Below are 17076 nucleotides of genomic sequence, written 5' to 3' on the forward strand. Positions count from 1 at the left end.
TCGCGTCCAAATACGCGCACAGAAAATCTACCTTGAATAATGCGTTGTTCATTATTTTAGTTCAAAATGACTCTCTGCCCTCCAAATGTGTTCAGTGGTACACCTCGGTATCTGCAGTGCATTTCAAACCCCCACAGATGCTGTTGTTTTTTACAGGCCCTCAGTGTGCTTGTGTAATATGGAGCCGCAGCACGGAGAGGATGAGAGAGTGTGTGTGTGCCTGAGTGAGGCAGCGTGTGCGCTCGCTTGTTTTCATCATTAAATACGAGGGTCATAGTTAGGGGTCCTTCCTGGCCTGAGGCGCAGCCCTTTGCTATATTTATTGTTGGTAAAGCAGCAACTGTCAAGTCTAATTGAGAACTATAGGGTGAATGTATCTGGGGCATTTAATAGCATCAAGGCTCTTAATAAAATAATTAAAAAGCAAGATTCTTTTTGTCTTTTTCACTGCCCCGCTCCATGTTTCTTGCTCTAACCTTTCCCGACCAGCTTTCAGAACATCTCAGCCGCGGGAGGAGCTGCTCTCGTTTTGCAGAGCTGAGAGCTGATGGGTGGGGGTTTGAGATGGAGTTCAGAGGGGGGTAGTAGCATGACAGGGAGCATCTTTAACGAGCACGAGCGGAGGCTAGTTTAACTTGACTGTCACAGCTCGAAAGGCAGCGATTGATTTTCCAATAGTGTTGAATCTCAGTGCAGGTTTGGCTCTGAGCTTGAACCCCATCCCTGCCAAATAACCTGCTGCCTTACATTAGCTCAAACAAAATTAGCTGAATCGTTAGCAGCTTACATCATTCCCCTCAATTCCCAACCGTGCCCGTGCAAAAGGTAAACTCGCCCAACTCTTGAAGTTTCCCCTCAGCCGCTGACGTTGACCCAACCTGACATAAGCCCTTTAAGTAACTAGTAAACAATTCCTTCCAAAGTGGCTTAAACTGTGTCACTGTCGCAGTGCTTAAGTCACATTTAGTTAGCCTCCTCCCTCAAAAGTGTCTGCTCCCAAACATGGCTCACCTTTACACGCTTTTAAGCAACTTAACGTGGATTTATCCGCTGTTAATGATCCTGTAAAGGTGCTGCTCGGCATACCTTTTGAAGATGTGTTTCTCAGCCCCCTGATTCACAGTGCAGAGGTCTGCCAACCCTCCGAGCTAATGCTCCAAATCCACTAATCCAGCCGTCTTTAAGAGATCTCAATGGCAGTCGGATGGAATAATTAAAGGCTGGAATAATTAGCTCGAAATCTTTGGACGGGGGATGATTAAATTGATGAGGCTGGTTTTCATTTTATTTATTTATTTTTGTGGTCTGGCTGTGATCATGCTTTGTCGGGCTAAACTTTGATATAAGGCGATGACTGAAGACGGATCGGTCATTTTTTATGCTATTTTGTGAGATAAATCGCCGACTGCACTGCAGCCTTGATGGTGGCGAGGAAGTTAATGAGCATCAAGCAGGGGGGCGGGGCCTGTCTGTTCAGAAACAGGTGTCCTCAGCTTGAGGGAGCTGGCAAACATTAGCATTAGATTAACATTAACAGGACTGGTGGCAGCCCTATAAGCAGCTAGCTCGGAGGCAGTTAAGGACCTGCCAGCCTGGAGAACTGACAAGTGTGTGAAACAGGATCACTTAAAGCTCAGCAACGAGCACCTTCTTGGGCAACAACCCAGCCTTTGCTCTCGGCGTATCTCACCCAGCTTCACCTCAGAAGTCGGGCGAGCCGCCAGAAACTTTTGAAGAGCAGAAGAAGTACGTCGGAGGCAGACAAAAGTGTGATAAGACAAGAGGAGGGAAAGTGTGCGAGAGTGATTGAAAACCCTGAATCATCCCCTCGATGGTAAACAGCCGGGGCTGAGGTAATCAGAAGGAAGCGAGGAGTGTCCAAAAGGCCCGAGTGTGTCAGAGACCAGGAGAGGAGAGACTGTTTACCCCCCTCTTCTGGAATCTGTCAGCCTCGCCTCAGCCTTTGTTGTTCACCTTCATTTTCTGAACAGCAGACTTTTGGCTTAAAATTTTACCCCCAGAAAAGACACACAGTTAGCCCAGTGAAAAAACTGTAGTGACTATGGGGTACTTTGTGTTTTGTGTGTAAGTCCAAATTCAGAGTGACATATGGGGAGTTTTCTCCCCCCCCCCAAAAAAAAAACAACAACTCTTCAGCATATTTGGAAGGAAATGGGGAGAGGGGAGGCGGGGTGGATTTCAGAGGCTATGCAGCATTTGCGAAGCAGCGTAGGGTTGTTGATGCGAGCCATGTTGAGGATGATGGAGCTGAGAGGCTTAACTAATTTTGGAAAGAGAGAGCAGGAGGAGGAGGAGAGCGGAGGGGGATTTGGGGCCTTTTGTTACAGCCTGTTTGATCTGGGAATTTGGGAAAAAAATGGCCCAGAGATGTCGTGAAAATGAGAGAATTACAGTTCGGGTCCCTCACTCTTCTTCTTCTCCTTCTCTTTTTTTTCTTTTTTTTTTAATCAAACTCGAGGAGCAGGGGAATTCTGATGCACTCCCGTGTCAAAGCAGCAGATACCCCCCTTCCCACCACCTTTTTTTGGGTTACAGATAATAACTGGATCTAGTTAAATCCTGATTGTTAATTGCTAATTACTCCTCGTGCATGAGGAGCCAGGAGAGCGTGGCTAAGCTGATCAAATGAGTCTTCGCTCTGGAGCTTGTAGGTTTTCCCGTTTTGTCTCGTCCCCGTGTTGTTGGGGCGTTTGGAAGGGCTTGTTTTCGATGGCTTTTGACAAGATAAAGACTGATTTTTTTTTTCTTCCCAAGAAGGGTGGGAAGCACAGAGTGGGAGGTGTGCTGGAGAGAGGAGGGGGGCCTTATTTCCCCTTGGGTGTGATCACAAGCATTTGATTTAAAGCTTTCATGGGTTAACCAAAGCACATCCCGCAGGTGTTTTTTCTCTGGAAGGCAGCTCTCGTTACCCAGCGAGCTGTTTGGCTTCGGTTCAACGTGCATGATTGTCGTAAAAGATGAAACTCAATTTGCTTAAAAATACTCAAACTGGCACCCAGAGAGAGGATTTTTGTGGCTTAATGGAGTTTTTAAAGGTAGCGTTTGGCAGCAGCCTCTTATTTAAAAGCCTCAATCACTTCATTATCAGATTCCGAAAAAAGAAAGGTAAAGAAAGATGATTGAACCTCTTTGATGCCATCTAGGGTTAGGCTTCACTGCTGATGTTCTTGTGGACATCATCTGGCGGGTTATTTACACTCTTTATTTAGTCCTCTTGCTCTGCAGCTTTTCTCTTGCCCCTCACCCCCCAGATTCCTCCATCTCCCTCCTATCTTAAACCTCCCTTCCTCCAGCAGCTACCTGAGGAGCTGTCAGTCTGGATTGCCGCGCTGTCTGTTCATCCTGTCAGGCTGAGGGACGCGTCCTGATCAGCCGTGGACACTGATAGACCTGTCAGGTGAGATGACAGCCACGAGTGAAGACGCGTACAGACAGGTACATGTAATGTGACAACGCTCCTTCATCCCTCCTCCACCGCCACAACTACAGCCGCCACCCGCTCCCACTTCCCTTCACTTCCCCTCCCTCGGAAAAATAAATATCCATAAGTTGGAAGAGTGCACACGGGATGAGCATGTTTCTTGACGAGTTGGGGGAAAGTTTTCTTTTGAGCCTGAGCTGATGTGATGCAGCCACGTGATGAAGTTTGGTGTCATGTCAGCTGCAGTTTCTGCTTATGATTTGCATAAAATGTAAAAGATTTTTCTTCATCTTCTTAACATCTATTAATAAAGATAAATGATACCCCTGAACATAATGCACTTCTATAGCACTGAGACCTCAGAAATGCCACATTCGCTGTTTGGTTTAAACTTCACATGAGAGCCATTTGTTTGCAGCCTGTGTTTGACATCATTTTTAGCTCCAGTTACAAAGTCATATGGTTGACACATCGACAGTATTCAACCAGAGCTTTAAATTTTTAAAAAAGTGGAGATTTACAGCTCTCAAAACTACTGCAGGTTTCACCTATATAGCTCAAAAGACTGACATAGCTATGGTTATGGACATTTTGAAGCCTGGGTTATCAGATAGCCTGACCTTCCCATATTTGGAGACCTGTCAGCATCCATTTGGCAACCTTAGGTGGCTCCTCAAGGGTTGTTGAAGGTTGCTGACAGTTTGCTAAAGCCCCCTTAAAAAAGCCTAGAGACTGGTAAGAAGCTTCCTGCTAGCCACCAGTTGCTAGGGAAAAGCCTGTATTGATTAGAGATGGACCGATCTGATATTACGTATCGGTATCGGTCCGATACTGACCTAAATTACTGGATCGGATATCGGAGAAAAATAAAAAATGTAATCCGATCCATTAAATATCACGAAAGCACCTCACAAAACTTGCAACACGCCGTAACTCACCTCAGAACGTTAGCACGTCGGAGCAGTATGCATCACGTGATAGAGCGGCTGTGGCATGCGGGACCTGTCGATGGTCTGGATAGCATTTGGAGCTTCGCTAGCAACCCGGCATTTCATCTCCGACAAAGTTATCCCCGAGAGAAGTAAAGCAAGTGTGTAAGTCCATCTCTGAATGTTTGTAAAGCATTCCTGCGTTAAGCTTAACAAACGACTGCCTCTTCTTGCTGCTACTTCAATCATGAAACTGCTTAACGATCAGCTGATCGGCTTTTCTGTTGCCAGTCGTGTCTCTAGTTTGCTTTTGGTCCACTTTGCACCAGAAAGAGCAAACCAGCGGCTGAACAACAGCAGCACGTTTAAGCTTGATCAGCTGTTGTTAGAATGTATTTAATATTACTTTCTACTCGAGGATCTTTTTCTATGTAGCTGACGCTGGTAACTGTGCAGGGGCGGATCTAGCAAAGTTTAGCCAGGGGGGCCGATAGGGCATTAACAGGGAAAAGGGGGCACAAAGACATACTTTTCTTTCTTATTCTCATTTAAAATGTCTAGCTTTTAATAAATAATTATCTGACACCCAAAGTTTTAATTTGATGTAAAATGAATAGAAGTCAATTACTGTATATAGTAACTATTAAGTCTAATATACCCTAGTAAGCTATAGTACTTTTTCCTTTGGGAAGGTACCATCTGTGCAGTCTGCAATTTTGTTGAAGAAAGATGTTGAATCTATTTAATATTTCTTGAAAAATAATTGATTTCTGTGCATTTTTTTTCACACTGCATCAAATTAAGGTTGATTACGTCGATTAAGCATCATGAGGTGGCGCGTGAGGGGTGGTTCCCTATTTTTTATTTATTTATTTTTGTTGTTGCTGGGAGTTGGAACCCTATTAGTTAGGTTGCTTAATATTTATGCTAAGTACTCTTTAAAATACCAGAATAGGGAGGATGGTGTAGGTTTAAGTTTATTAGATTGATCAGTATTGCTGAACTATGAAATATTTTTTTTTTGCATACAGGTATAACAGAATAGCTTTAGTGTAGTTGTTGTTTTAAACTTGAGTATGAACTTATACAAAATGCAGCAAGATATTTAAAAAACAGTTTTGTTGATTAAAAAACACTATCGGATTCATATCGGTATCGGCAGATATTCAAATTTATGATATCGGTATCGGTATCGGACATAAAAAAGTGGTATCGTGCCATCTCTAGTATTGATCCATTGGTTGGTGAGTGGTTGCTCTTGGATAATCCTGCCTTCTGAAACACAATATGTCTAACACGTAATTCAGTATGACTCAAAATGAGTGACTGAACCTACAGAAAGCTATTTCCCCATAAAATGTGATAGAACAAGGACTCTTTCTGCAACCATGGTTATCGCCTTCTGGTGGTTATTAAAATGAGGCGCTTTAAAATTCAAAATTTTAGAGTCAGCCTTAAGTGGCTATTAGAGGAACTGCAGTTTGGGGTTTTTTTGGTAGATCTCCTTTGGCTTTTTTGTTTTTCACTTGGTTTCATCACATAAATTAGTTCTTACTGAAGAATTTATCACATAAAGGTCACTCCCACTAACTCCTGGGTATTACCACAGATTTCCTTAGAAGTAAAGCTAAATATTTCAGTGGTGGAGAAACATTGGGAAATTAATAGATGGATCAGACAGGGTGATCAGTTGGGATTGGTCATAACTTTGTTAGCTGTTTCGACACACTTGCTCGGCCATCTGGTGCACAGTTGCTAGCTGAAAATGCTTAAATACCCTGTACACTGTGCTTTATGTTAACAGGATTTCTGGAATATGTTCCTCATGAGTGGCCAACCAAAGCTGTAATACTTTGTTGAAGATAGGGTTCAGATGCTTGTAAATACCAACATTTTATGCTTCCAGCTTGTTAAATGTACGACTTTTCTGCTTTTTTAAAATGTTGGTGTCTTTTTGAGCTCTTACAAGCTTACCTTGTAAGATGGTACAAAGACCCATAGGAACAATTCGTGCTTTCACTAAGAGCTGTAATATCACAAATGTCAACCATATTAAGAAAACAAGTTCCAGGCAAGAGACTTCTTTGAAAAACATCAAACAAGCAAGTCCACAGAGGACTCATTTTGAATGACCTGAGCTTCAACTGTTTCCTGACGGGGAAACATTTGACCATAGAAGAATAGTACATCCTTTCAGCACATAAAATCTGTTATCACCAGTTTAACCGTATGTAGATATCTACACAACTTTATCAAAAAAATTGTGTTTGGGCTGGGCAGTAGGCGTGACTGTTCAATACCTCAGCTTCACCCTACCGTCATAAGCCCAAAATATCCACTGAATGTTTTTTGTTAGTGTTTTTTTAAGCTGTATTTGGTGGAATAGTTTGAAGTTGTGCTACAACCAACACCAGATCCAGATATTATCAGCCCTTTAAATGGCCATTATCAACTGTTATCAGTCACATGCACAAAGCCAGAAGGCCCATTCTTCTACCTTCTTTAAGGCTTAGTAGCCTGTTACGATCATTGTGATAGATGTAGGTCACATGTAAAGGTTGTGTAAAATCTGCATTAAGCTACTGTATTTGACATATCTTTTGCCAAATACACTCTTTATTTTAACCTAAACCATGATCTTTTTGTAACTCTTTTATAACTAGTAATTGCATTTGGTGCCTAGAACTAAAGCAAAACACAGTAACACCAAAAAAAGTCAGGTCCAAGGAAAAAACTCAAATTTGTGAGACACAGTTGGATTGGGTGGATTAAGCCTCTACCACCCCTTCAGCTTCTAAATGGGCATTTTTGTTGCTATTTGAACATTCCCACTTCCAAAAAGACCTGTAGAAAAAAATGGTTTATCAAGTTAATGTTACTTAAATGGCTTCCATAAGAGAAAATCGCTTTACCGGGCAATAAAAAAACATTTTTATTGACACATGAAATAGACACATTTTAGGAAGTAAATGCCTAAAATACAACAAATACACTTTTCCTAGTGTTTTGGATCTGCAAACTTATTATATTACTTAGCCAAAACTGGAGCCAACAAGAAGTTGTTGTGAGTCTCCATCGTGTATGTTCTCCACAGGATTGATAATGATGTAGCTGCACATGCCCAGTAGGCCTAAAATGGTATGTGAAACGTTTAGGTACTTCATGGAGAGAATAAATGCATCAGCTTCTTGTGAGCTAAACATCACTGATTTTATATGCGTCCTTACATAAATCTTAACAAATTACACATTTATTAAGTTTTAATGTTGCAACCCAACTTAGTAAATGTCTGGTCTGACACAACCCAGGAGCTTTAAAAGGATTTACACACAATCCAGTGCTGAGAAAGGTAGCTTTCAATTGTGAGTCACTTGGTTTTAGACTTGTTAGCACCAGTTTTGAGCACTTTACATTTTCTAAAATGACTGTTGAGTAAAGTTTAGTGAAATTACCAAAACCTAACTAATGCACTGGGGCCAGGTTGTATATTTGCAGGACAGGGATTTTCGGGGTGGGGTTGGAGGGGCCTAACAGAAAATCTTTGCTCAAGGAGTGCATAACAGATGAATCCAGCCATGGCAGAAAAAAAGGAGGTGGCGGGGGAATCATAAGTGAAGAACAAGGTGCCAAGAAAATCATATTCTGAAGTATTATGGGTAAAAGAATAAGAAATAGTGCCGTTACAGCAAATGTGATCAGAGCAAAACATGAGGGAAGGAAGATGTGGGGGTGGCAGTAGTGGTCGTGGGAGGAAGGGGGCGGGGGCGGGGGGGGGGGGGGGGGGGAGATGCCAAGTGAGACAAAACCCCCTTGGCAGCCTAATTAAATTTTCCACTTTTCCACACTCACATTAAGCTTCCATCGAGCCGGAAGGAATGGACGCACCGGAGGAGTCGACCCCAGGAAGATCACCCGCCACCACCGCCTCCCCTCCCTCTTGCAGTTCCACATTTCCGTTTGACCAATCACAAACAAGGTGTGTAAGTACCAACTGAGGATATTATTCGTTTCATTAAGAACACATTAAAACCTAAAGAGCTCCTTTTTCTTTCCCCAGTGGGTTTTTCTTGACTGACATGTGTCTCCATGTATCACGATCAGTCCACGTTTCATCCAGCCTTACCATCCGTCCTTGATTTGGGAACCAAATCAACGTGATATCGAGGTATAAATAGACCTCCACCTCAGGCATATTTTGCCTGTCCTTTTAAACTGTTTTTGTGTGACAATTTACAACTTTAAATGACACGCAAAGTAGCTTCAGTTAGGGAAAGGGTCAAGTCAGGATTAGGATGTTGTTCATGGAGGTCTGAAATGGCAAGTTTGATGAAACGCAGGATGTTTTTTACTTATGCCATTTCTTGATACCTGATAATATGGCAGGAAATTTAAAGGGTCTTTCCAGGAATTTTGTTCAAATGAAGTAGCACAGAGATGTTTGAAAAGGCAGATGTGATTTAATCAGAAACAGTTCTTGAGATCTTCTTTGGATGTTGGCTCCCTGTAAGAAAGATCCTATATTGCTTCAATAATGTTGTGGTTTGGGGGCTGGGGAGGCCAATCCATGACTGTTGGTGTTGAATTGTGCATTTTTCAGGGCATGGCTGGATTTTTTTCCTATTTCTTAAACACATGATTTTCAGAGAGTGTTCAGTTAGGTTTTTAGTCCTGCTACTTCTTCTTTTGTCCTCCACTTGTCCAGTTTCCTCAAAATTTTTAATAGCACAATGCACACTATGCTGATATAAACCAAGTTTCCAGCTAATAGCTATTTGGAAATCACCTTGTTGGTGCAACAATACTATTTTGTGTCTGTCAAAGTATGTTATCATTGACATTTTACATTTTAAAATAAAGAAACATTAACAAATTGTCTTTTTATGACAGTCTGCTAGGAATAAAGTGCCTAAAAATTTAATTTTAATTGGCTCATTGTTTGGTTATGTGTAATCACAACCCTGATTGGGTTATGCACCTGTTTTATACCTGAATGATGTGTTGTTCAGTGTTAAGTGACTTAAAACAGAAGCAAAAATCATTCCTTTAAAAATGGTCAGGTAAAAGCAGCTGGTGTCCAAAAAATAATTTGAAAGACTTTCAGAAAGCCTAGAGAACTTCTGCTTAAGACCCCTTTAAAACAAATGCAGAAACTCTAGTTCCTTGGAAGCTAAGTATAAAGAAAATTCCTTTTGTTCTGTATGAAAACAAAATGGTTAAAACTGTGTTCAAGGTTGTTGCTTTGCCATCAGTGTGTTCAGCTCAAAACTGTAATTAAAACATCAAATTTACTCTATGACACGTAGTAAGATATCAAAGAAGCAGCAGCGGGAGAGATCTAAAAGCGGATCACTGATGCTGTATATCTCTTCATCTTATTCCACAAAAGATTTTCCTCTGAGGACCTGGATTCACGGAGCCACAACAATGAGGATTATTCTGCAGTGAAGATACGCCTCAGAGTGCAGTAATAGCGAGCGAGTTACTGGTACACACAGCGATGAAAACAAAGCAGTCTTTATGTTTACACAGAGAAATGCAAAATTGCCTCTAAAGACACGCCAGCAATGATCTTCCCTTAAGCTGTGACAAGACATGCAGTTCTGCTCAACTGAAATCCCCCGTTTTTTTGTTCCAGAGAGGTGAATCTGCTGCTTTTACAGTAACTGATTCAACCTCATTTTTACCGCCTCCTGGGAAAATTGTTCTAGTGGACAGGAAGTGATGTGTTAGTGTTTCCAGACTTCCAGAAGAAACAGAGAGTTAGCTAAAACAGATCAAAAGCCCTGAAACTCAAACATCAGCAAGTGAAAATCCAAAGGTAAAATGATGTCACCGTCCCGCCCACACTTGTTGTTTAACAGGAGATTTCTGGGAAGTCTAGTGAAGACAATAATGCAGCATTTTAAACTTAAAGACTGAGACATTTATGTTCAACGGAAGCAGAAGGTAGTGTGATGCTCAGTCAACTGAGGTCAAGCAGCAGCAAAAGTACAATTCAACCAAAACCCATTAACATTCCAGGCTGCGCAGACCTCAGACTAGCATCCTCATAAATTACACTGATAACCTTGTTGACGGAGGGAGATAAACTCGCCCATTGTGAGAAGCGCCCACAAATGCCATTTCATTGGACTGTTTTGGGCTCAGGACGAGGAAAACAACTCGCAGGAGGAACAAAACAACACGTAAAACTTGTTTTTCTCAGGCGCCCAGCATTTTTCCTTTCCTCTCTTTCTAGAACTGGGCGAGATGAGGTGGGGAGGTGAGGGGCGGACTGTTGTTTTCTTCCACTGAGAATAAGCAGTCCAGTAAAAGTGGAAGGAATGGCGGGGTCGTGTTTATTTGCGAAATCGCAGGTGGCTGTGTTGACCTGCTCTGAAGTCCCCCGACCACTCGTGTTCTTTTCTCCTCTCGGACGCCGTTATTTGTTCACTTCTTCCACCACATGCTCCAACATTTCCCCTTCTCTCTCTGTCTCTCACTCTGTTTGTGCCTGGGCAGCGTTCCATTCTTCTTTGTGTCGAAGTGCAGCGTGCCTGTGACGCACTTCCTTCCATTGTATCAGGAACTGATACCTTAATGCTCGTGAAGCAAGTGTGCGTTCGGGCATGTATCTGTGAAGGCACGGGTGATTACGGGTGTCTTGTCGTGGCTCTTTGCCTGCGGTCACTCCATTAAATGGGGCTGTTGGGTAAATTACAGAATAAAGCCTCTTGCTGGTCTGCAATTTCCTGCAACAAAATGTATGTTAGATTTCCCACAGTGACATGAAAACAAGTGGTGGCTGAAGTCGAGTTAGATGATGTCATTTGGTTTGTTTCTCTACCACAGCAGCAAACAAGCATGAAGGCTCTCGCTCTTTTTTCAGTCAGAGTTGAAGCACATGACTGTTATGGAAAAGGTTTGCTGTTTGGTTTGTTCTCTGGAAGTTATGACAGAAATGGCAAATGCTGAAATGCATTTGTTTACTGTAAAGAGAGACAGTCAGCTTCCAGCAGAAGTGATAATGTAAGATAATGCATACACTTCTCATGTCCATCCTCTCATCTAAATCTCGGCAGAAGATCAGATAAACTATAATTTATCTGTTTCAGACACATAAATCCTCACACATAATATATAAATATCATAAATAACATAAATATCTCAAAACTTCAGCTCCCATGAGGTAGTGGCCCAAGGATTTGTGCTTTAATTTTCAGAATAACCCTTTAAGATATCATAATGAGTATTTTCTCAGAACTTTTCACAATCTTGTTTATAACAAGTGCTGTTTCCGCTTAAACAGATTCCTTGTTATATTTTGATATGTCGCATTTCAATCCAGTAAGTGGGGCTGTTCTCTTCGTTTGAGTTGACAAACAGTCATGGAAAAGGATTTGTTTGCCTTCTGGAAGTTATGACAGAAATTCAAATGGTTCACATGCATTTGTTTACTGTAAAGAGAGAGAGTCAGCTCCACATCCAGCAGCGGTGATGTGTAGGCAGGTTTCAGGTTGCAGCACTGTAACCACACTTCAGCCCTGCAGGAAGCGCTTCTCCCACCTGGCACCTTTTCTTTTAACTACTGATATTTATAGAAGAAGAGCCTCTTAACATAATCAATACTCTTCGAGACTGCACATTTCACATCAAGCTTAACAATTACCATAAAAAAAGAATTCAGACGTTCCCTCTGTCTTCATCTGTATAAGCCATCACTTAGAGGGAACCAATTACTTCTCATTTTCAGGTGCATATTTTATTCTTGGGCTTCACTACATTTGCTTTACATGACTCATATATATATGTGTGTGTGTGTGTGTGTGTGTGTGTGTGTGTGTGTGTGTGTGTGTGTACATATATGATGAGAGCAAAAAACGGGTAGATGAACAAATATAAACACAGTTTCAGCTGATTGGCCAGTTTATAAAAGCTGAGGAGGGGTAGCAGTTAATATCGCCAAATTAGTAGAATTAGCATGGAAGTAGAATTAACATGGGATTTATTTTTGCATCTCTTTGCTTACTATTGTAATATCCAGGGTGCACACCACATCTCGCTCTATGGTAGTTGGGATAGGCACTAACCACGCCCCCCATCGACCCTGTCAAGGATCAGCGAAAAAGAATGGACAGATGATTGGTCACTGTAATAATAGATACTCACCACTTTATTAGGTACACCTTGGTAGTAGAGGGTTGATTCAACAAGGTGGTGGAAACATTCCTCTGAGATTTTGATTCAAATTGACATTATAGCATCACACAGTCAATGCATCAACATCACATTACTTCCAAGATGTGAATATCCTGTTCCACGTCATCCCAAACACGCTTTACTGGATTTAGATCTCGTCACTTTTACATTTTAAACCATTAATACTCAGACTTTGAAACTTAAACCAAGCTCAGTTGGCACTACGGGCTCCAAACTTTGCCGAGGAAATGTTTTCATGTTCCAAATTCTGGTGCTACCGTCTGAATGTTGCAGTAGAAATAGACAACAGGAAACATTTTTCCAATTTGTTGTTGTCCAGTTTTGATAAGCCTGTGTAAATTGTAGCTGAGAGGTGTGGTCTTCTGCTGCAGTAGCCAATCTGCTGCAAGGTTCAAAGTGTTGTACATTCAAAGATGCTCTTCTGCATACCTTGGTTGTAACAAATGGTTATTCTAGTTACTGTTACCTTATAGCTAGTAATCTAGCTAGCTATATTCCCTGGGAACAGGGAAACATAGCTAGCTAGCCCAATTCTGTCCACGGGAGAAAAAAAATCCAATAGCAAACAAATGTAAAGCTAACTAATTAACAATGATATCTTTCTTGATTTGTCAAGAAAAAAACATGGCTTCTTTTGCTGTTTCTCCTTATTTTTCTTAGCTATGATGTAGTGCTGTCAGGGTTTATCTGGTTAAAATGATGTTAACGCCATAACTGCGTTAATGCAGAAAATCTCCGTTAGCAAGTTAAGGCGGCTCGCCCCATGTGATTGGTGATCACGGCGCTAATGCATTGACGCCGTGCAGCCCTCACACGGGGCAATCTACTACTATAATAATTAAAGTTACTCAGTAATTTAAGTAAATGGCAGTCTTTTTAGTTCCCATTGCACCACAACTTTACCTCCTATAATCCTAATTATAATTTAAACCATACTTCACCTACTCTAATTTTAACCCTTATAGCAACCTAAGGTCCTAGTCTTCTTTTAAAGACAATTTCTTTATTACTTTTCCTTCTTTTTGTATTGCAGGTGTTTTGTGTTACATTTTTAATGCAGAGGTTGAAAATTAGCATATCGTGTACCAAACGTTTAGTTCCATGTGTAAATGAACTACTGTCGACCATATTTGCATGTAAGCCAAAAGTGATATCAATCTTCTCATTTAACACTTAGCACTTAGCAAGAAAGCAAGGTTCTTTCCCAAAATGTGAAAGCTTTCATTCGAGATAAAATCAATGTGTTTTAAATACCAAGTGATAGTGAAAGGATTTTTAAACTAAATTTAGATTTTGCTACAGAAAACTGTTTCTGTTAATGGCTTTAGAGTTGATTTGGGAAGCTAAATTTAATAATAATATTTAAAAGGGTTCAAATTTATTGTGAACACAATCTCTCATATTTAACTCAATATATCAACTTCCTAAAACACTGGATGTCACTTTTCTCCTAGTTCATAATGAAGGGTTTGCTGCTTTATTTTGATATCAGAACTGATAAAACCACATCCTCAGATTCTGAGTAAAGCTCCAATCTTGTGTAAAATGAGTAGCTCTTTTTGAGATTCTCTGTGCAGTGTTTTGAGCCATGTCTGTCCAATGCAGTCCTTCAAAGTCAGTCTCAGGTGTTCCTGAATGATTGTCATAAGTGTTTAATTAATTGTTTTGCTAAATGGGATCTGGCATTAAGGCTGAAACTACACCAAAGCAGGCCAGTTGTCTGAGTGGATTAGAATTCAGTCCATATGGACGTAGTCAGGGTGAAGATGTTGTTGAGCAGCTGCTGAGCTTTTTGCATACCTGAATGATGTGACCGGCCTTATTGGAGAGTATGCGGCCAATGAATTCATCTTCTTCTCTCTGCAATCCCACACTCCGGAGGTCAAGAACGTTCAAATTATCCCTCTGCGCTGCTGTGTTTGACTGCTTTACATGAGTCACCACAGCAACCAGTAAATGAAATCACTGAAGGATGCTTGCTTCAATTCACAGGAGCTGTCTGCCCGTCTGGCATCCAGCCTTTTTAAAGCCGTGTTCCTGCACACTGGGCTTCCTGATGAAACCGCTGATTAGATTTCCATTCAAAACCTCCAACTTGCACAAAACACTGTGACAAAGGAAGCACATGTTTGCCACAGCATTGTCAGTGCATGCGCAAGGAGGGTATCAGCTCCCTGCTAGATTTTGCTCGGCTAACTCAAAAATGCAGTGAACTCGGTGTTGCTGTTGTTGCGTAATCAAACAGCACGTGAAGTGTGTTAACAGACCACTAGCACAGTCCCACTGTCGGTCACTCTGATTGTTCTTTAACCCACTCTGTGTGCTCACAGTCAGCACTTTGTTACCTACGTGTGTCCTACTGGCTGCACCTGAGCTGTGAGATTAGCCACACTGATCATGTTGAGCTATTATCCAGGTTAAGGTATTACAACATGACAACATGACAGGCGACTGACGGCAAAGGAAAAGGAAAACAAAGTGATGCAAGGGCAAAAAAGAAAAAGTGAAGGAAATATGTAGTGAATTCTGAACAGTCTCCTCCTCTCTGGCACACTGAGCTGTTTTCCAGAGAATTATGTAGCAATGAAGTGACTCAGTGTGACTGTAAATGCACTTTTCAGGAGGTTTGTATGTCATTTAACCTTCAAGTCATCCAGTTGTATATTTTTACATGTCCTGTTATGAATTTATGAAGTGGAGAAATGTTTCTTACCATAAATTTGTCATTTTACAAACAGCAGGACGTTTGTGTATATGTATATCTATATATCTATTTCTATACATATCTATCCATCCATCCATCCGCCCGCCCGCCCACGTGTGTGTATATAGATATATATACATATACACATACACACACATGTCCTGCTGTTTGTAAAATAACAAATTTATGGTAAGAAATATTTCTCCACTTCATAAATTTTATACACACACACACACACACTAATGCAGTTTATCTTTCAAGCTCAGGTCCTCCAGCAAAGAGAGGCCTGGGAGCTTGAGGGTCCTGTGCAGTATCGTTGCTCTTCCTAGGACTGTGCTGTTCCTAGTGAGTGGGGGTACCACAATCCAGGATGAGACAACAAACATCCACGAGTACATCAGAAAGATGGCGGCGTGCTCAGTGAATACCTCGGGCAGCAGAAACCCAAGAAAGGGAGCAAGAGAAGAAACCATCATGGAAGGACAAGCCCCTGCATGAGACCCTTGTTCTTGGGATATATATATATTTTTGTGACTAAAATATATTCATGTATGATGTATTACTATATATAAAGCCTATAGACCAAGCTTTCAGCAGTATTCAAGTCATTAAAATAATCTCTAGCTGTACTATAAAAATATACACAATAATGATATGCACATTATGATACTGTATGCATACTATTCCTATTTAAAAAAACTCAACAATAAATCAAATAAATAAAAAACAATATTTAAACTGTGGTACAGCCACTTATCATGCAATACATTTCTATGAGGGGGACTGCAAATGAGCCGGAAAATTATACCAAATGAAATGTTTTTTACACCCATTCTCTGTATTTATTTATAATCAGATGTTCTAACTTCTGGTTCTACGTGACCCCCAAAAAATGTTTCCTCTTCTTGGATATCTTGGAAATGTCCCTGGGTGTGGGAAATTGGAGAATCAAAGCATTCAGTATTTGTCATGGTTGAAGAACAACTAGAAACTGACTCCAGGGTGTATCTTATTTAGGGTAATAAATTGTTTGTGGCACTGACACCAGGAACACTCAAACAGCAGTACAATGAAAATCACACAGCAAACTTGTTGCAAAGATTTCTATACAGAACAAAACTGCAAAATGTTTTACAACGTAAAAAACACCACTTTATTTTAGAGCTGAAAGTACAGCATTGTAATTTAACAACGATTATTTTACAGCACACTTAAAGAAAAAAAAAGTACTCTACTGGATCATTGACAGCAATGACCAAAATTAAATGGACGTCTTGTCATGGATTTGTTATTATTCCTACGATCATGCTTGCGAAACACTTCCAGTAATCTTGGGGATTCTGATGTTATGATGACTGCAATATAATCCATAACGTGCCCTATATCTAACATCTTGTTGCGCAAAATAATGTGGTTGGGAAAAAGGAGTCAAAAGTAGCTTTAAAGTACTCATAATGTGCTACACAACAGAAAAAGTGAAAATCAAAAAAACAACCCAACATCAAAGGACTGTGATCCTGCAAACGGAAAACGCTGTGTGACTGATGTCTATGATGCATGATTAGATGATCATTTCCTACTATAGGCCATGTTAGGTGGTTTCATGAAATGGGTTTTGTTGTTAAGTTATAATAACTATCTACGTTAGCGCTTATTAATATATTCTGTATGTATCCCCCCCCGAACCTGAATTGACTGCCCTTTGTTTACAATCTCCTCATTCGGATTTATGCGGCGGTACCTGAAGGCAGCATTAGGCATCAACTCTCCTGCGTCACGAGCACCTGAAGCGCGTCTGCCGC

The 17076-nt window shown here is 41.0% G+C and overlaps 1 long non-coding RNA gene across 4 annotated transcripts; it reads left to right on the forward strand.

Moving 5' to 3' along the window:
• Positions 1-502: 502 nt before the first annotated feature.
• LOC146646521 (uncharacterized) lies at positions 503-17076 on the forward strand. 4 transcript variants are annotated; one of them, XR_014908743.1, is made up of 4 exons: positions 505-4536; positions 8227-8347; positions 8429-8536; positions 9758-17076. It is a non-coding gene; the product is annotated as an uncharacterized LOC146646521 (long non-coding RNA). The 4 variants fall into 4 exon arrangements; XR_014908740.1 differs by having other exon boundaries at positions 503-3456; positions 8429-17076; XR_014908742.1 differs by having other exon boundaries at positions 503-3418; positions 8429-17076.

Source organism: Rhamphochromis longiceps, linkage group LG19, assembly GCF_057381845.1.
Source record: "Rhamphochromis longiceps isolate RC_006_pf linkage group LG19, R_longiceps_female_GT1.1, whole genome shotgun sequence".
Taxonomy (NCBI): domain Eukaryota; kingdom Metazoa; phylum Chordata; class Actinopteri; order Cichliformes; family Cichlidae; genus Rhamphochromis; species Rhamphochromis longiceps.